The following is a 21,289-nucleotide window of genomic DNA, read 5'->3' on the forward strand; positions in this document are numbered from 1 at the left end:
CTAGATTGACCCTGTGCCAGTTAACTTGGGTTTCCACGTGAGACAGACCTGTCATAACCAGCGATCAGAGGGAAACAGCATCCTCTGAGAGAAACTGGAACATTCTCTTTCCTAACACTCAGGACAGCTCTTGGCTCTGCCACCAAGCCAGAGTCCAGCAAGGTGGCAATTCTCTCAGGGCTTTGGTCATGTCAGCTTAGCCCTTAGTCAAAGCCATGTGCTGTACCAAGACCTAGCAATTTGTTAGTGTGTCACCCAAATTGTATGCCCTTTAATACAGCCCCCTGAAAACTTGGTCAATTATAATTCTAGGACAATTCCAAATAAGTTAAAAGGTCAGGTTTCATTCTGTACATGTAATAAAGACTTTATTTTGAAAAGAAAGAAGAATGATATATTTTATTAACAGAAAATCGGTTCCTCCACATCCTGCCTAAATAAATTTTGAACAAATGTTTTTAAAATATCAAGTTGAGGGGATGCCAAATTATTAGCCTGCCAGGGCACCTCTATGTCCCAATCTGGTTCTGTATGTGGATAAGAAAACAACGGAACTTTGGAAGGATTAAGAGTAAACAGTTAAGCAGGCCAGTCACTGGGAGGTAGAACTTTTACTTTCTACCTTATGGACTTTCTCTCTGCTTCAAATGTTTCTCTAATGTTTTCAAATATACACTGTTGGTGGGAATGTAAATGGTTTACCCTCTCTAGAAAGCAGTTTCTTAGAAAGTTAAACATATACCTACCATACGATCCAGCCATTCCACTCCTAGGTAATTACCCAAGGGAAATAAAAGCATGTGTCTAAAAAAAGACTTGTACTTGAATGTCCATACCAGCTTTATTTGTAATTGTCAAAAGTCTATTCACAGGTGAATGGATGAACAAACTGGTGCATCCACACAATAAACTAGTTAGTACTCAACAGTAAAAAGTAAGGACCTACTAATACACACAACAACATAGCTAAATCTCAAAATAATTATGCTGAGTGAAAAGAACCAGACAAAAAATAAAGAATACATACTATATGATTCCATTAATATACAACTCTAGAAAATGCAAGCTATAGTGAGAGAAAGCAGACCAGTGTGTGCCTAGGGGATACAGGATAGGGAGGGAGAGATGGGAGGGAGAGATTACAAAAGAGTATGAGGAAAGTTTTTGGAGTGATTCATATGTTCCCCCATTTTGATTGTAGCAATAGTTTTATGAATGCATGTGTGCGCGTGTGCGTGTATGTGTGTGTACTTTAAATATGTGCAGTTTATTATAAGTTAATCATACCAGGAAGAAAGGAAAGAAAGAAGGGAGGAAGGAAGGAAGGAAGGAAGGAAGGAAGGAAGGAAGGAAGGAAGGAAGGAAAAAGGAAAAAGGAAGGGAGGATGGAAGGGAGGGAGGAAGGGAAAAAGAAGTCTGTTTTAATTTTATGGGCAGAATAAAAGCAGTAAGGATAAGTTCAAAGGCACACCCACAGAAAAATGTGTGCTCTTTCACTACATAACATGTTTATCTTGTAAACGTCCTGGTCTCTCCTACCTACCATTGCAGAGAATAACTGCACCAAATGTTCTCTTTTATTCAGCTTATTTAGGGCTATCTGTTTCTTTCTCTCCTCCATGTTCCCCACCAAGGATGAACTAAGTGGGATCCTGCTGAAATGGAGTCAGATAAGATTTCCTTACCACCCGTGCTCCATGATGGCCCCGGCTTCTCCCCATGGAGGTTACAGGCTGTGAGGAATGTGATGACATGTTTACTTTGGAGTAGACTTTGGCCAGTAAATACATTCTCAACTCAGCCCCAAATCAGCCCCTGATAGAGGATAGGCCCTTCCAAAATAGCTGGAGGTCAGTCCTCCCTCCAAATGCTTCCTATAGGTCTTTACTAGTGTGTGTGGGGGAAGGGGCGGGGGAGGTTAGAGCTAACACAGAGCATTTTCTCTTGGCATCCTAGAACCTGAACTAGGAGAGCAGTTGGCTACAGATGCTCATAGAGAAGTAACATGAGAACTATTAGGACATGGTTGGCCAAGCTTCGTCAGGTCTCAAGGATCCCTATTCTTCAAGTGTGAAAGGTTTAAATTTTCCTCTGCATTTCTGTTGGCCTAGACATTTGACCAGTCATGTGATCCCAGTTTGGCCAGATGGAGTCCACGGTATCAGATAGCTTTCCAGAGTGCAAAACTTCTCTAGTAATAACAGCTATAGTCATAAACAACTACCCCACGTACTGAGCAAGTGTTTATATCTGCCGCTGCATTGAATCTTTACATACCTCTGTGAGGTAGGAACTGATACGCAGAGAGGTTAAACAATCAGCCCCAAAGACTCTCATTACTTGATCCGACTCTAGAGCCCAAGCTCTGAACCACAGTGCCATAATGCTTCCCAGGAAACTACGGGAAATCCAGATACGGCAGAGGTTCCAGATTCAGATCCAGGTTCAAATCCTGTTCTGGCCTTGATGAGTTGTGTGGGAACTGTAACCCTCTCATTCCCTCCTGTATGACTCCCTATCATCTTTTTCTGCTTTACCGTTTTTCTTGGCATATATCACTTTCTAGTGTATAGTGTATCACCTGGATATGCTATATAACTTACTTATCTTGTTTACATTGTCTTCCCAAATAATTCATGAAGACACCACTGCCTAGGACATGCCTAGCATACAGCAGGTGCTAAGTAAATATTTGATGTTGAGTGCGTCAACGAACCCTTGCTTGAGATTTTAGATGGGACTTCAGGTTCTTTAGTCTCTTTAGTCTTGTAACATTAAGTTATTCAACATCCAGGAGCCTCATTTTCCTCAGTGGTTCGAAAAAGCAATAATATCCTTGTTCTCCATGGCACTGGCAGAGCCTAAGGGAAAGGCAAGGCCATGCATGAGAAAGACTCACCGCCAAATAATCCAGAAGTAGTGGATTATTTGCCAGGTGGTCGGTGTAGACAGGCATCAGAAAGCCCCTGCCTGCCAGGAACCTGTGGCCTAGCTGGGCGGGAAGACGTGTCAACAGATACTTACAACCAACTTTGGTCACAGCGCTAATTTACAGCAACCATATCAAGCTAAGCACTTGCCACTGTCTCATATAACACCGTGTTAAGTACCACCACCAGCCCCATTTTATAGACAAGGAAACTGCCACAAGAAGTTAAGAAACAAGGACTTATTCCACATCTAAGTACATACCCGAGAGAAATGAAAACATATGTACACACAGAAATGTGTATACAAATGTTTATACAGTGTTATTCATACTAGCCAAAAGCAGAAACAACGCAAATGTCCATCAGTGGATGAATGGATAAACAAAATGTGGTACATTCGTACAGTGGAATATCATTCAGCCATTAAAATGAACGAAATTCTGACACAGGCTACAACAGGGATGAACCTCGAAGAGGTGCTAAGTGAAAGAAGCCAGATATAGGAAGGGGGAAAGGGGTAGGGACTTAATAGGTATGAGCAGCTTTGTGATGTGATGAAAAATTTTTGAAATTAGAGAGAAATGTTTTTTGTACATGGTGAATATATTAAATACCACTGAACTGTACACTTTAAAGTGGTTCATTGTATGTTGTGTGAATTTCACCTCAATGAAAAAGGAACAAGGTCTGGCATGGGACATAGTAAAGGCTGGGGCCAGGACCTAGAGCCGGCCAGCGGCTCAGAGCTGTGATCGTAACAGCTGCAAATCTTCATTTCGGTATTGTGTTTTTCAGTTCTGGAACTTCTATTTGATTCTTTTTTATTGTTTCCAATTTTCTGCTGCAGCTCTTGCTATCTCATTTCTTGAACATGTTAATCACAGTTATTAGAGTCCAATCTCAAGCCTGCAACCACCGCCATGGTCCGGCACCTCAATTTTCATTCTCCCAAAGCTCTGCCAGCATCTCAGCCCCTCAGCTGCCCAAGTCAGTGCATACCTTAAGGGGAAAAAGCTACTTCCAATTTTAGGCTCATTCTTCTGGGCCATTTCTAGGTGCTCTCAGTGGGAGGGTTGACATGATACTAGCTCACCTGCCACAGTGCAAGCAGAGAGCACCAGCCCTGCACCCGCCGTCTCCCCCACCACCCCACTGCCACCCTTCTTCTGACAACATAGATAAAGACTTCCTCATTTTTTTAAAAAAAAAAGTCAGGTAGAACTTCAGTTTTCAAAGTTGTGTTATTTACTTTCTTAGCTGGGAGACATTTCCCTCTATTTCATTTCAAGAAATACTACACAATATAATTTCTGAAGGAAATGAATGATAAAGGCTATCGTTTATCAAGTACTTCTGAGAGGCTTACTGTCTTAAGCATTTTACATCTATTAACTCACTTAGTCCTCATAACAAGCCTGAAAGTAGGTTTTGCTTTCTCTACTGCCATGGTTGAAGGAACCAAGGTCCAGAGAGGTAAAGACATTGGCCCAAGGATAGACAGCTTGCACAGCGTGGAGCAGAGACACAAACCGAGATCTGACCAGACATTCTTCTTAATGACCTAAGAGCAAGGATTAAGTAAGTATAAGGAATCTGAATACCCAGACTTCAGAGGGCAAAAAAGCGAGGAAAAAGTTGCAGACACCAGATGGAAAATGGCTAAGGAGGAAAAAGCAATGTTTGGAGGCAAGAAAAGAGTTCTAAGTTCTGTTTGGTGGACCCCAGCTTTGAGGACAGGTAACGTAACCTCTCTGGTCTCAGTGTCTTCACCTGTAAAACGGGACTGATAAAGGCACACTTACCCCTGGGCTGTTCCTAGGGCTCTAGCCCTCAGCCTCTTTTTCCATTTCCCCTCTCTAAGTGGAACTTGAGATCTTCCCCTGGTAGGGGAGGTTTGGCTCAGGAAGAGAAAAATCGGGATTCAGCTGCTGGGCCAGTGCTCACGCGCCCTGAGCAGAGCCTCATCCTTATTTGGAAGGAAACCAGACTACGATGCTAGGCCCTACACGGAGGGAATGGAGAGGGTGCTTTTCCAGGTCATGTAAAAAACCTCTGCAAGTTTCTGTGGTCCTACAGGGAAGCAGGGCCCTTGCCACATGATCGCCCCAAACTCAAAGGGCTCAGGAAAGTGCCAGAACCCTCAATGCTCACTCGGTCACTCAATCGGTGCATGTTCACTGAGCACTCATCTCTCAGTCAGTACTCTCCCAGGTTGCTAGCGACAGAAACCCAGCTAAAACTTCTAAATCGAAAAGGGGAATGATCGTCCCTTTAATTGGACAATCCAAGGGGGTGGTTCGGACATGTCTGGATCCAGAGGCCTAGGCGGCACTATGCAGATCCATGCTCCCCCAACCCAGGGCTCTGTCTTCCCCTCGGCCCCCTTCTTAGGCAGGCCCATACCCAGCTACTCCAGGCTGACCTCCTCAGCAATCCTTCCAGGGAGAATGTTCCTCTTTCCCAGATCTTCCAGCAGAAGTCCAGGGCTGATGCTAGTTGGCTCTGGTGACCCTGACCCAATCCCACAGTCAGAGGGATGTGGGCTTTGCACTGGCCATCCTTCACTGCATGTACGCCCCATGTGAGGGTTGCGTCTAGCCACTTAGCTATTGATATGGGGGGGGAGGAGCATAAATTACAGATTTACTGAGCCCTTCCTCTGTGCCAGACCCTGTTCCAAGTGCTGTAGATGTAGTTAAACCTCACAGAACCCTGTAAGATAAGTACCATGTGTTGTCCCCACCAAGCAGGTGAGGAAACTGGGGCACAGAGAGGTCAGGTTACATGCCAAAATCACACAGCTGGGAGACAGCAAGGCTGAGCATCACACCCAAGCCCTCACAGAGCCTGCCCTCCTAACCATTACAGGAATTCACCCACAGACACCTCCTTCCCATCAGCCTCCAGGGTCCTAAACTGCTGAGCCAGCCTTTCAGCTACCTCTAATTAAGACCTCATCCAAACCTGCGGGGATCTGCCAGTATTTCCATTTCAGCCCGTCCTGGATGACACCTATATTTCAAAGAAAGTACATGAAATTGGGTAAGAGCTCTTCCAAACTGCACCGAGGGGCCCAGAAGGCTCAGGCCTTAATCCTGCACCTGCCCGTTTCCAAGGCGAAGGGGACACACTTTGGTGGGGACCCCACTTTGTATATGGTCACCACACCCTGGTCCCAAGGATCGAGGCTCCTAGGCGGGGATGGCCTTGTGTGATGTCTGTAGCGCACTCAGTGCCCACCCACGTCCCTTCGCCCTGTCATTTACTTCCAGCTGCCAGCATCCCAGTGTTTTTACCCGGCGACTTTCTGATTATCTGTTTGCTGGGTGAGTGCTTTTCATGAACTAACTTGTTTAGTCATCACAATTCTATACTTTGCTTGCACACACGGTAGGCCAGAAGGACCCAGAGTGAACGGCCCCGCCTCCCCCAGCAGACCCGCCGGTAATACTGATGCTAAACCCCCCAGCTCCTCACCTCTTGGTGCCCACAGGGGTAGACAGTCCCCTCACTGACACGCCCTTTATGTCCTTCCTTCCTTGCCTGTCTCACCTCCCACCTCCCCTTGACAGCGATTCCTGGGATCATTTCCCAGTAAATGTCTTGCATTTGAATCCTGAATGGGGAGTCTGCTTGTGAAGAAACCCAAACTAAGACAGTATCTAACTGTCAACAATTATCAAGCACTTTCTCTGTGCCAAGCACCATGCTCAGCATTTCACATGTCCAGACTCATTTAATCCTATTACAGCCAGTGCTATGAGGCAGGGACTATTATCATCTCTGAGAGAGACAGGCAAACACACTCTTCTGAGGACTGTTGCCATTACATCAGGTCCATTTGGATAATCCAAGATAATCTCCCCATCTCAGTATCCTTAACGTAATCACATCTGCAAAGTCTCTTTGCCATAGAAAGGACAGTCACAGGTTCCAGATGTGGACATCTCAAAGGGCCAGGGAGGTGATGTGTGAGGGCTCAAGCCTAGAGACTTTCTCTTGAACCTGCCTGGAAACCTCTTCTTGAACCAAGGACAGGCTGAAATGGAAACACTGGCAGATCCCTGCAGGTTTGGATGAGGTCTTAATTGCAGGTGGCTGAAAGGCTGGCTCAGCAGTTTAGGACCCCGGAAGCTGATGGGAAGGTGGTGTCTGTGGGAATTCCTGGAGGGGCCAAGTGCTTCCTCTGGGGAAGCAGAAGAGTATGGAGGGCCGGGGGTGAGAGGGTGGTGGTTAGGGGTCAAACCACGAGGGCAGGGAGGAAGATGACCTTTGAAAAGAACCTGAGCCAAGAGGCCGTGTAGTCCTGGGTCGAGGGCAGGGCTGTTGTGGCTTTCTGAGATATTTCGGGCATGAATAATGCTTGAATTGTGGGGGTGACACAAAAAGGAAAGTGAGAAGTCCTGGGAGATGGAGAAAGGCCAGCTACTCTGCAATAGCTGTAACTTGAGACCTTAAATGCATCTCCGCCAGTGCTGAGTGGTGAAGGTTATTTCCCATTTCAGAGCACTGGCAGGTAGCTCATGGGAGGGACTGGGGCCCATGGGAACGGGGTTGGTTTGAACATCTGGGACACCGCACGCCCAACCTCTTCCCAGTCCTTCCTTTTCTCTAAACCCTGAAATAGATGAGGTGACAAAATGTGGCCAGCTGCTCAGAGCCTGGGATTTGGGACAGATCTTGATCTCATTTGAGGCTCCCCAAAGAGGCCTGTTTTGAGGTGCTGCTCCAACCTTGGCCCCTACCCTTTGCCCTATGACCTGTAGGTATGACCTCATCTGTTCTCAAAGAGTGGAAGAAAAGAATTCAGTGTTACCTATTAGTCTCCCTGAGCCCAGAGAGCCTATAGTCAAGAGCCAGGTAGGCTGGGTTCCAATTCCAGCTCTGCCATTCAGCAGCTTTGTGACCTTTGGCAAGTTACCTCACCTTTCAGAGACTCCACTGCCTTTCTCTTGGTAAATGGGTTGACTGTAATAGTCGCAGTAGTCAGCCCACCTGACAGAATTGTGATGACTAAACAAGTTAGTTCACTTAGAACACTCAGGCCTTTCCTTATTCCCTTCACCTGAGTGTCCCTTTTCTCCCCTCGGACCCCCAAAACCTGGTTTGGGGGTTGATTGTCACCACCTACATGAGGTGGCTCTCCCTCAGACTGGCTTAGTCCTCTCTTCTGTGTTCTTAAATGCCCCCAAGATTTTGTTACAATCCCCACACTGGGTTGGTTCTGTCCCAGACTGTATACTCCATGAAGAGGGGCCCGTGTCCACCTCAGCAACAGCTGTATTCCTGCACCTGGCACAGGATCAGCCATACAATAAATGCTGATGAATAAAGAAACAAGTGGATGGATGGATGGATGGATGGATGGATGGATGGATGGATGGATGAACAAATAGATGGATAAATGGGTGAATGACTGAACGGGTACCAGGATAAAGGGCAGCACTTCATCCTTTAGGCTATGGGTAGCAGTGGGGTATGGGGTATCCACAGGTTCAGGCCTAAAGAATCTACATCCTGTCCCTGTTCTGGGCGGGGTGTTTGCTCTACTCTTATTTTCACAATCCCTTTAACTGCAAATGCCATCATTCCAGCAGGACAGATTCTAGGAAATCAAACAGCCCTACCTTCCTAACCAGGAAAAGAGTGACAAGAGTCTTGCCACTTGCCCATGGCTGGCTTCAGGGTCCTTAAGATTACTTTCTCCAAAAGCTCGGAGCCTCGTCATTTTATTTTCCTTTTATATTTAGCAAAACATTACATTCAAGTCTTCCATCTATCTCAGGAATTTACAGTTTCCTGTAACCTCTTCTGAAATTTATCCTCTTGAAAAATAGTGTCCACCCAGTAAAAATCATATGTACTGTGCGCTCGATTTTATTTTCATTTGACATATTATTTTTTCATGATGCCAGGTTCTATTTATTTGTGTAACTGCTGGTGGCTGTGGCCAAGCCTTTGCTATATCATAATGTAATTTACTTAACCATCAATCATGGTCAGACAATTGGGTGGTTTATAGGGTCTCACTAGCCCAAGCCACCCTGTGGTTGGCTACATAACAGTGCGGGGCAGTGTGCTATCTTTGTGTGAATAAGGCAGAGCAAATATATATACCTGTCTGTGCATAAAATATTTCTGGAATGGGTCATAAGAAAATGATAACATTGTTATTTTCAGAGACACAGATGGGGAGAGGCTTTTTACCTGTATCCTTTGCATTTTAAACCATGAGCACAGATTTTTTTAAAAAGTTAATTAAATTAACATTTTAAAAGTTAAGACTGCCTGCTGGAGAGAGAGCCTCGTCCTTGCCCTCCCCCACTTGAGGGTGGCTTAGACTTATTGGCTCACTTCCAAAGAGCAGAGCTTGGCAAGTGAAAAATAGTAATTTCATAGTGTAGCAGAAAAGTCGAACAGACACCACCTGCTCAAAGTGAACCTCACCGCTGGCGTCATGTGGGTGTCATAGATGCAATAAGAAGGGCGCTTCGCCCTGAAAACCTATAACCCAGTCTTATTAGGAGAAAACCAACAAATGAACCCAGTCTGGGAGATATCCTACAGAACACCCGCCAGCCCTCCTCAAGACCGTCCAAGTCATAAACGCAAGAAGAAACTGTCACGGATTAGAGGAGAGACATGGCCGCTAAATGCTATGCGCTTCCCTGAAAGGACTCTTGGAACAGAAAGAGGACAGTAGTGCAACAACAGGTGAAATCCAAATCGAGTTTGGAGATTAATTCAAACCTGTGTGCCAATGTTTTTCGTCTTTGGTCTATGGTTTTGGGAGCACTGATTGTAACGAGTCAGAAAAAGGTGAAGAGACTTCCCACTTTTTCATCAGCAGTCCACTGACGGTGGTCTGTTCGGGGCTAGTCTTTGTCTGGAGTTGGGTGAGGCTGTTTCGACATGAGAAATTGCTGTTACACTATAAACAATATAAACTCCCTCAGTGTTGAGGTTTGCATCATTTGTGCATTCACTTCAGATGGTGTCTTGGTTCTTTCTTGGGGGCAATGGCGGCAGGCTCAGGGGGCCTGGAGGCCAGAGTTTGGGTGCCGCATGTGTTAGTGACCAGCAAGGTGGGGGAGTTTCTAGATCTCAGTTCGCCTAGCTGTAAAATGAGATGGTAATTTCTCTCTCATAAAGAATACATAAAAGCACTTTGCAAAAGGTATGATCAGTTCAAATATGAGACTTCAAATTTTTCTATTGTGGGCCAAGTGCAGGATTGAGAGTGGGGGTGGAAATAGTCTGAAAAAGCTATCCTCAAAATTTATATATTTTTGTATGTGTGTGTGGTCATGGTAGTGGGGAATCTCAGACTTTAACTTTAAAATTCATGAAAACTTGACATTCTAATCCACCTGGGGCATGCACTGAGGGTCAGCTTCATGGGCATGTGACTCTTGCAGTTGACAGGGTTCTATGCTTTGAAGGGCCCAGAACTTGATTTAATGTTCTGTTGTTAATGTCTTGAAATTCTTCATAATTCCTGAACCAAAGGCCCCACATTTACATTGTACATCAGGCCCTGCAAATTATGTAGCCAGTCCTGCTGATGGCACTCAGTGTATATGTGTGTGAAGGCTGTAGGCTGACTGGGATTTTGAGGACCAGGAAGGAAGGAGTGGTCAGAGGAGTAGAGAGGAGGCTGTGAGTTGGAGAGGGACAGTGAAGCTGAGGCCTCAGGAAAACAATTCCTATAGGGAAATTGCTGGGCTGGGAGGTAGAATTTTCAGTAAGTCTTGCTCTACTAAGGAACTTAACTTTTAAATTCCTAGGACACCATCGATAAGACTTTCCTTTCTGATGGTAGGTTGGATTTGGTTTTAGAGGGAGAGTGTGTCAGGACTGGGCCCCACTCCACAACCTGCTGGGGAGGACGGCAGGGAGCATGTACTGGGTGTGCACCGGAAACCAGCTGCCACGTCGGTGTGTACCCTGAGAGGAGAGTAAACCAATAAAGTAGGGTTAAAGGGCCCCATTTACTTTCCTTGATTCCTGTTCTTGGCTGAGTCCTAGCAAGGGAATTTGTTATTTCCTTGGGTCCCCGAATGCTGGGATTTTGAGGGGCAAGGACAATAATTTCTAGTTGAGAGCTCAAGTCCTTTGGGTCTCTGAGAAAAGGAAATCTGGCAACAGGAAAAGGAGGGAGCTCAGGCCCTGGTTTGGGCCTCAGCCTCTGCTTTGTGCTTGAATTCCACATGGAGGCTGGCCAGCCCCTTACCTGCCCTGACACCCCTCACTGGCCCCCTGCACTGCCTCTGGTCGAGGCCCCACAGGGCCCTGCCCAGCCCCACCTCCACACCTTTGCCCCCACCTGAACTACACCCCTCCTGAGGCACCAGTCCAAACCCTACCTAGTCCTCAGGGCCAGGCCAGACCTCCTCCTTCATAAGGTCTTTCCAGCTCCTCAGCCTCAGCCACACCTTCTCGCAGAACACTCCTAGCACACTGGATGATGTTTGCCAGGCCACTGTCTCGAGGTCTATTTGCTTTACAAGGGTTTATCTATTGGGCGTCCACCTCTCCCACAGTCCCTGTAAAAGTTCAGTGATGCCCCTTAAGTGCAACTTAGTAAATAGCCAAGAGTGTTGACCCTGGAGTTAGAGAGACGTGAGTTCAAATTCTTGCTCTACCAACTGTGACCTTAGGCAGCTTACCCAGAATTCCTGAGCCTCAGTTTCCCTACCTATATAAGGTGAGGATGGTGTCGTGGTTTCATTGAGAGAATGTATAAGCGAGAAAACAATAAACAGTGGCTGCTGATGTTATTATTGTTACTGTCGTGACTGGGTATGGATGAGGAGGACTCTGGACAGACCCAAATAATGCAGATGATAACGGCCAACACCGACTAATGTTCCAGGCAGTGTTCTAAGTGCTTTATGTAGGAGTCAGTTAATACTCATGATAACCCCATGAGGCTGGTATTATTATTTTTCTCATTTTACAGAGTGGGAAACTGAGATCTACAGAAGGTTATTAAGTGTTTTGCCTGACACCACAGTTAGTGACAGGTGGAGATGGGGTTTTGAATCCAAGCAGTCTGGCTGCAAAGCCTGTATCCTCACCCACTAGCTATACCAACCCTCAGCCACTACTACAGTGCCTCCTCCTCCCAGAGCCTGGGCTGGGTCGCTGCCAGCCTCTTCTGACCTGGTGCTGGGTACACCCACCACCTCAGGATAAAAAGCCTTTTGTCTTCAAATACTTAAGCTTTCCAGGTAGCTAATATTTACTAGGCAAAAACCACACCCCAGGAATTATACAAAAGTTAAATTATCTCATTTAATCTTCAGATCAACCCTATGAGTTCGATACCCTTTTCATCTCCGTTTCTGAGATGGAAACTGAGCAGACGGTTTAAATAACCTGTTCAGGGTCACACAGTAGAACAGGGCAGAGTGGGGACTTGAACCCAGGTTTGTGCTGCTCTCCTCCCCAAATAGAAGCAGACAGGTCCCTTCCCTACAGCAGGTCCTTAGGGCCCAGGGAGCTCTCCTTCAGTCTGGAAGCCAGTCCCTAAATCACAGCAGCAGACTTTGGGAGAAAGAAAAGGAATGGGGCACACCCTCCCTGGCTCCAAGAATGTGTTGAGGTCAGGGTGAGCCCAGGCCCTCTCTAACTCCTCCTACCCACCCTCTATTCCTACCTTTCCTTTCCCCTCCCCCTCTCCCACCTCCAGACAAGAAGAGGCAAGCTCTAGGCCCTATTTCCTGAAAGCTTGGTTTTCCTGGAAGGCAAGATGAGGCGGGAGCAGCTTAACTTTCCAGTAAACAGCAACAGCGGAAAGTGAGTCAGTCATAGCCTGGATAGGTGCTGTCCTGCTGGGAGTTAGGGGGCTGGACCAGATGATCTCATGGGATCCTCCCTTCCAGCCTGGCCACCTTAATGCCCTAAGACCCAAAAGAGACTGAAGGGTGGCTTTAGCCATGCTGGTAGGGGCATCCCACGAATGTCTGGGGCCTGATCCCGCCCCAGTTTAGGGTTTTTGCAGATTTTGCATGGCTACTGTGCTCACTCCTATTCCTGCTCCAGCTCACCCCAGCTGGATACCGTATTCTGCAGACAACTTCATTTGATTGGTTGTTTCATTTAAAAAAACAAAAGAACTTCTGGAGGTAGATAGTGGTAATGATTGTACGATTTGAATGTACTTAATGCCAATGACCTACACTCAGAAAAGGTTACAATATAAGTTTTAAAATGACAAAGAAGGAAATAAATTATAAAAATTTCAAATACATACAATAGTAGAAAAATAGTTGAATGAATTTCCATATACTTATCACCCAGATTCAACCTTTAAGATTTTTGCCATACTTGCTTCATCTATCCTTACTTTCTCTCTCTTTTTAAAAAAGTGTTTTAAAGCAAATCTCAGACATTACATCATTTCACCCCTACATCAATATTCATCTCTTAAAAAATGTGATCACATGTAACTTTGATTTTATTACTGTACCTGATACAATGAACTGATTCAAATAACACTCTTTTCCTTAGAAGATTTAAAAATTATAATTTCATCCCATTACAATCATAATCATACCCTGTTCTTTTCACTTCCTACTGTTCTATATGACTTCTTTATCGTTTATTGTTTATCTTCTTTCTGCCCTCGTTAAACTCTACAAAGGCAGGAACTTTTGTTTTGTTCACTGATGTACTCTTAGGGCCTAGGTCAGTACCTAATACCAGATACTGGACGGCTCAATAAATCTTTGAAGATGAATGAATTTATAGGCAGTCTGAAAGGATATCTGAACACAACGTAGCAAGACAAAATAAATTGAAAATAAATAGGAAAAGGAAGATGAAATGAAAATAAGAGTAAGAGGAGGCCAGGAGTCAGGTTGGAAATAGAACAGATCTGTGAGACCCCCTTATTTACTAGAGCTACATCACCAGTTTGGCTCTAAGCTTCCTACCAAGCAAGGGAAAGAAGGAAACTTCGTTTATTCACTCAACACATATTTATTGAGTGTTCATTATGTGACAGGCACTAAAGGATATAGTAGAGAATAAGACAAATATGGTCCCTGCTCTATTGGACTTTATATTTGGTGGGAGGGAGACAGATAATAAATTCTTACAAGTCCAGACAGTGATTCATGCTAAAAAGAATATAAAACACTGACAACAGACTTGGTGGGGGCTGGTTTAGCCAGGGTGGCTAGGGAATGTGGTGAGACATGCAGTGGTTGAATTGTGCCTCCCGAAAGATATGTCCACCAGGAATCTCCAAATGTGACCTTATTTGGAATAAGGTTTATTGTAGGTGTAATTAAGGTAAAGACCTAGAGATGAGATCCTCCTAGATTAGAGTGGGCCCTAAACCCAATGGAGACAGAAAAGGAGAAAACACAGAACATAGAAAGAAGAGGGCCTTGTGAAGACAGAGGCAGAGATCCGAGCTATGAAGCCCCGAGGAAGGCCAAGGGTTGCCAGCAGCTCCCAGAAGCACGCAGAGAGGCATGGAACAGATTGCCCCTCAGAGCCTCTGAAAGGAAGCTCGATTTGGGACTTCTGGCTTTAGGTAGTGTTAGACGATATATTTATGTTGCTTTAAGCTACCAAGTTTGTGATAATTTGTTATGGCAGCCCTAGAAATTAATACGAGACTCGCATGGTGAGAAGCAGCTGGCCATGGGAGGATCTGGCGGTTATAGTCTTCCAGGTGGAGGAAACGGCATGCGCAAAGGCCCAGAGACGTGATTGATTACGTCAGCGGTTCTCAGCCCAGGCTGCGTATTAGAATCATCAGGGACCCTGAAAAAATTTTTGAAGAACAATAAAGTCAGAACTTCTGGAGGTGAGGCCCAGGCATTAGTATTTTTTAAAAGCTCCACAGATAATTCTACATTGCAACCAGGCAGGAGTCTACCACTGCATTCCATGATTTGCAATCTTTACAAGTCAAAATAAATTCATGAAAAATTAAATTAAATTATTAAAATGATTCCTGGTGCCCCTGGTACTCTGAGGAAGCTTTGCCCAGACCTAAGGGGCCAGGCTGTTCAGATTATCGCATACGACTATACAACTGTGGTGAATTAAAAACATAAATGAACAAGACCACCATTTTTGGCTAATATCATCAAAATGTGGAATCTATTTCTACCCCATAAATCTAGGTTTGGCTTTGTGACTTCCTTTAGCCAATAGATCCTTAGCAAAGTGATGCAAGCGGAGGCTTGGAAACTGCTGGGGCCTGGGGCTTGTTCTCTCTTGCTGCTGGGAACCCTTAAACCACCATGTGAACAGGCCCAGGCCACCTTCTGGAAGATAAGAGGCCACATGGTGAGAGACCCAGATATTCCAGCTGCCACAGACTTGAACTGCCCCATCAACCCACCAAATCAGAAGAAATATTAACTGCTGTTTAAAGCCACTCTGCTTTGGGATGATTTCTTATGCAGCAAAAGCTGATATACCTACCTTTAATTTTTCCCTAAATGAATAATGGGAACACTTTTGCTATTGAAATAGAGTTGTTTCTTCTTAGTAACGCAGCTGTAAGTTTTATAAAGACATTTCTTTATTATCCTGGATTAGGTGATGGTATCTGTTGCTGTGAGCACTTGGGGGGAGGGGTAGGCATGTCCTGCACTGCGCTTCAGTGCCTAGCCTTTGCCCTTCTGGCCCTGGAAGCACCTCCTCTCCTCACCTGCAACCATGGATTCTCATGCCCTTGCTTCCTTTCTTAATTAAAAACCAAGGAGAGTTCTTCCTCACGCCTACCGCATTTCTCAATTTAAGTATCAAAAGTCAGGCTTATGTTGGGCATCTCTTCAGGGTGAAAAAAGTAGTCAGGACACTTAAGTTTGGATATCAAGGTATTATATTTCAGGACAATTTGGGAGATTTATGCAGATAAGGAGAGAATATTTGAAATTAGGATTAATTCCAGAAAATTGAAGGCTGGGCAGCTTCTGCAAGTGTCGGAGATTCCAGATTCCTCTGGACCTGGAGAGCACAACTAATTTACACATGGCAGAGACCAGCTCAACCCCCCTCCTTCCTCCCTAAGCCATTCTCATCTCTCACCCACCCAGAGAGATTTATGCCCTGCAAGGAGACCTTGTGGAATGCAGCACAGGGCCCTGCTCAGAACTGTGGTTAACTCCTTCCTGACCTGCTGCTCCGTGGGCTGGAAGCCAGGCAGGAGGATGACTTCACCCACCTGGGACCAGTGGGACTTACAGAGTGGCTACCATGCTACTGCTACTCTCTCAACCGCCCAAGAACCCCAGTTTTATAGATGAGGAACATGAGGTCAGAGAAGTGAATTGAGTTGCCCTAAGTCTAAGAGCTGTCAGTAATGATAGTATTAATAGAAGTAATCATAGTAATCATGTAAAATAGTACAGTAATAATAGTAATAACGATAGAGTAACAATACATTGTATTGAACTCTTCTGTGTAGTCTACTACCTGCCTTACATTTATTTACTCATTTAACCCTCACAACATTGTGAGGTAGGCACTGTCATGAACTCCATTTTATACGGGAGAGAACTAAGGCACAGACAAGTAAGGTCACACATCTAGAAAGTGGAGGGCGGAGGCGCAAACGCAACTGTGACTGATCTTAAAGCCTCTGGTCTCTTTAGGGTCACCTTAACCAATGTAATCACAATAGCAGCAAACATCTATGAAGCGCTTTCTGTGGCTTTTGACTTATGCTGGAGCCTTGCCTGCATTATCTCATTGAATCCTCATCTCAAGCCTGTGCCGTAGATGCCTTTCTGCACCTGTTTCCTCATCTGTAGAAAAAGACTTGCCATGAGGGTTAAGTGAGTTACTTCTTTTATATCACATAGGACAGTGCCAGGCATGTGGGAAGCATCCAGCCAAGTATTATTCTCTTGTATTACTGCGTTGTATTACTTCCTGGTATTATTAAGGATAATAGCCCCAAACCTCCATAGCTTTGTGCATGGAATCATTCAGGGGCCCAGGCTCCTTCCATCTCTTCCAGATCCTTTAAATCCTCTCGGTTGAGAGACCGGGAGAGGGAAGTGGGGACGGATGGTGTGTGGAAGGTTTACCAGCAGCCAGGCCTGGAAGCAGCCAGCACTGCGACTTCTCACTTTCCATGTGCGGCATGAGCCACGTGGTCTCTCAGCACAGCGGGAGAGGCTGGGGAATGCATTCGGGCTGGTGCTGATGAAGAAAAGGGGAACGTGGATATGGTGACTACTACTGCCATTTTAATTCTGTTAACAGCTGAATGAGGCCTGACCAAGGTCCCAGGACTAATCAGTGCAGGAGCTTTAGTGACTCAGAGCCACCCACTTCCCTACAGACCCGAAGCCTTATGAGCGAGTGCTAATTGTGGGACACGTGGCATTTTCCCTTTGTCACAGTTCAATGGCTCCCATGGTTATGTCATGTAGTCCACACACTTTCCTTTTCCATGACCCAGCATATTTCACCTCACCTGGAGGATGAGCATGGAAGCCAAGGCAAAGTCCTCACTCTGTTCAAGCCCTTCACAAGCCCCAGAATCTGGCATGAGCAAGGGGCCACATCTAACGTAAGCCCTTTGCAACAGGGTTTCACGCAAGGAGCTCATCATGTCCAGTTTGTCTACGGTTTTGAGGGGAGCAGAAAACGCTCACACTCTGTCTCCTAATGGGAGAGAGTGAAGAACCCTCACTCTGGGACCTATTGCAGGGCCCCTAACAGACCCCGAAGGTCATCTTAAAGCCAGAGGAGAATAGATGGAGGCAGAAAAGCCTGGGGTGATGAAGAGTGAAAGTCAGCTGGACCCAGCGGGAGACCCAGGCCTGGATCACCTTAAATAAAAATATAAGAGGGGCTAATGTGTAGTAGGCATTTAGCATGTGCCAGGCCCTTTACATGGATTGTTTCCTTCAGTCCTGACAACAACCAAATAAATGACATACTAATATTACCCCCATTTCCCAGGTGAGGAAACTGAGGCACAGAGGCAGACAGTATCACTTGCTTAAGGCCAGGTAGCTGGAAACAGGCAGAGTTGGGACCTGAGCCCGGATGTGTCTTAAGCTAAACCTTGTGTTCTTCTGAACTCCGTGGACTACTGCCTCCCTGGGGCTGGGAGCGAGGCCCTGGCAGACCTCGAGAGCCAGGAAGACACGAGCAGGCTCTGGACCTTCCCTGCTTTGTGAATAATGACAGGAACCTCAGGCTGAGATCATCGGCCCTACCTAGAACAACTTTTTTTCTCTTCAGCACTTAAGAGATCTTGTTGTAAGTGTCAGGATCAGGGGCCCACGTTCTGGACTCCCACATGCTCCCACCCCACATTGGGCCTCCCAATGATGACTCCTAGCTCTCCTAGAGGACAGTTCCTGGCAGAGCGTGGTCAGTAAATATTTGTCGAATGGATGAGTGAACGAACAAAAGAATGAAAAGATACAGCCTTTTCTCTCAACATTATCCTTCTTTTTTCACTTCTATTACTATGTTTTGTGTTTCGTTGATTATAAGAAGCACACTTCCCACATTTTATTGCCTTTGCAATTGTGTTAAGAAATCTCACAATGGCTCTCGGCAACGTGGCAGTCATGCCAAAATCGTCATTGCCTAAAAATATCTTGATCCACTTGTTTTAACAATACACATAATGTTATACACATAGTTTTTTACGTACACATAAATGTTATATGATAAAGCACCTTTTCCGATGGAAAAAAAAATAAACATCCTAAATGATAATAGCTTTCCATCAGTTTAATTGGCAATTTTCTCTTTCTTATTGGCACATGAAATAATGGTGTGTTCTTATGATGCATCTGCCAAGAATGGGAACAGCTGACAAGCACTGAGCTCTTTCCAGACTTTATAGTCACTATCTCATCATATCCTAGATGATTACTGCCTAGATCTTATTATTATTCCCATTTTACCAAAGGGGAGACTGAGGCATGGAAAAGTCAAGTTACCTCCTCAGGGTCTGTGAGAAGTGGAACCAAGACATGGCCAGTGGCGATTTCACAGCAGAGCCTGGGTGCCAACCACCAGCACACAGGCCACTCCCACTCAGCTAGCGGAGAGAAGCAACGGAGTTATCATTTCCATTTTTAACAGATGGTGGGGTGATATGTCAGTTTGGCAACGTTTAGTGCACACTTACTGTGTGCTGAGTGAGCCATGGGGAATCCCTATGAAAAGGCCCCAGGCCTCTCTAGGTGTACCAGATCATTCTAGGTGTATAGAACCTTCAGCCACCATACTAACTTAAAAATTCCTGTAATGGTCACAGACGTTTTAAGTGTTAGTAGGTGAAGAATGGAGGGGCTCAGCGAGTGGGACAATCCAGTAGGGCTTCACAGAGGTAGTGGTAGCTTAAGCCCATAAACCGCTTCCAGGGCTTCAACCAGGATCCAACAGGGCAGGTGCCTTCCTGAGAGAGCAGGAGGCAGTTTTCCCAGGAAGGTGGTGCCTTTGCCCAAGGTCAGCTTTGCCCCTTCCTGACAGTTGGCACTACAGCTCAGACCTTGGCTCTGACCCTTTTCCTGAGCTGGGGAGGCTGTGAGTCAGGGAAATATAATGCCTAGAGCTTCCTGAGGGGCAGATGCCCAGTTCAGCCACTGTGTACTATCTGGGCAGGGACAGCCACCAAGTCTCAGACCCTGTCAGAGAGGGCAGCTTCTCCTTGCTGAGGCCACTGGATCCTCCTTGGCTGGCCTGGATCCAGGACTTGCCATTTCATGCCATCCCATTACTCATGCAGCTCTGGATTCAAGTCCTAGATCAGTTGTTTACAAGCATGACATCGGCTCGCCCTGCTGAGCCTCACTTTCCTCTTTTCTAGAACGAGTATGTTAACGGTACTAACTTCACAGTGTTTCTGGGAGGATTCAGAGACAAGGCCTGTGGGTCCAGTGCTCAGCACAGTGCCCTGACAGCTAGTGAAGGCTCAGGAACAGGATCTGGTGGGTGAGGCCAGGCACCATTCTGCTGCTGAACAGAGCAGGAGAGGCCTGCCGGAGCCAGAGTGTCAACTCTCAGGTGCCTGCCAGGAGCTGGACGGTTTATTTTCTCTGAGCCTCAGTTGAGGCCTCTGTAGAATGGAGGCGAGAGCAGGAGGGGTTGCCTCATACTGTCATGATTCAATAACAAAAACACGCATACAGCAGGTATTTAATAAACAGCAGATTTCGTGATGATCTTTTCCACCTCTGGCAAAAACCTTCCAGTTGTCTCTATTTTTCAAAAAGGAGAAGGCACAGAGAGGTGGAGGACTTGCCCTAAGTCACACAGTGGGAAGGGGTTGAATGAGGCCTGACCGAGGGTCCTCAGCCTACACCACCAGCTCCCCCTCCCTCAGCTCTGATAAAGAATCAGTAGGGGTAAATAATAAAGCTCAGGCTGGGAAAAATGCCTTGGGTGCTACAACCAGCCAAGCAGCAGCACCCAGGGCTCCTGACTGCCTGTCTAGCATGTCTGCCGACTTAGGCACCACACCCCGAGTGGGTGGGGCCAGGAGCTCCGGTATGAGTGCCTAGGGGGTGGAGTTGCCCCCAGATTCCTGCAGCCACTAATGAGGAGGACAGTGAAGCTGCTTGTATGTCCACCACATTATTTTTTTAAGCCGCATAACCCCTGAAAACATGTATTGGATGTCATTAGCTCCATTTTATACAAGAAAAATACAAGCCCAGAGAGGTTAAGAAATTTGTCTGAGGTTACACAGCCCAGACGTAGCAGGGTCAGGATTCTAACCAATAAGGCTGCAATGGTGGGAAAGATGATACGAAACAAGGAGACTTGGAGTAAGGAAGCCCTCAGAAGTGGTCTGAGGGTATGGTGGGCCCACAGACCCTCCTCAGAGGCAGATCCTTCCTTATTCGGTTCCATGGGCTGGACAGGGAAAAACAAGGGAAGGAGGAGGAGGAAACTCTCTTTGGGGTTATTGAATGTGTTCCCATATCCATTGTCCCTTGTCACTTCAGAGCCCGCTGCCCAACTTTCACATACCAGCACCTGCTTTCTCCAAGTCGCCAGGCACCATCTTATGCCGCACATTGGGCCTGACACGCTGCCTACATCTCAGCCTCTCCAATAGGGCTGACGGCAGATGGTACGTAGATACTTCAGTGCCCTGTTCCCTCGGTACCAAGCCCCAGCTGATGACCTGCTCATCAACACCCTTGGTATCAGCTGTCTTCTCCACTCCCCTACTTATGCTGCCTGAGATTCCTCGTCTCAATGTTGGCTTCTGGGACCTTCTCAAGCAGAGCAATTTTGCCCCCAGGGACATTCAGCAAGGTCCAGAGACATCTTCGACTGTTACCCTGAAAGAGGGAAAGATGCTACCAGTTTCTAGTGGGTCAGGGCCAGAGATGCTGCTAAAC

The sequence above is a fragment of the Rousettus aegyptiacus genome, unplaced genomic scaffold (genome assembly GCF_014176215.1).
Source record: "Rousettus aegyptiacus isolate mRouAeg1 unplaced genomic scaffold, mRouAeg1.p scaffold_m13_p_4, whole genome shotgun sequence".
NCBI classification, from domain to species: domain Eukaryota; kingdom Metazoa; phylum Chordata; class Mammalia; order Chiroptera; family Pteropodidae; genus Rousettus; species Rousettus aegyptiacus.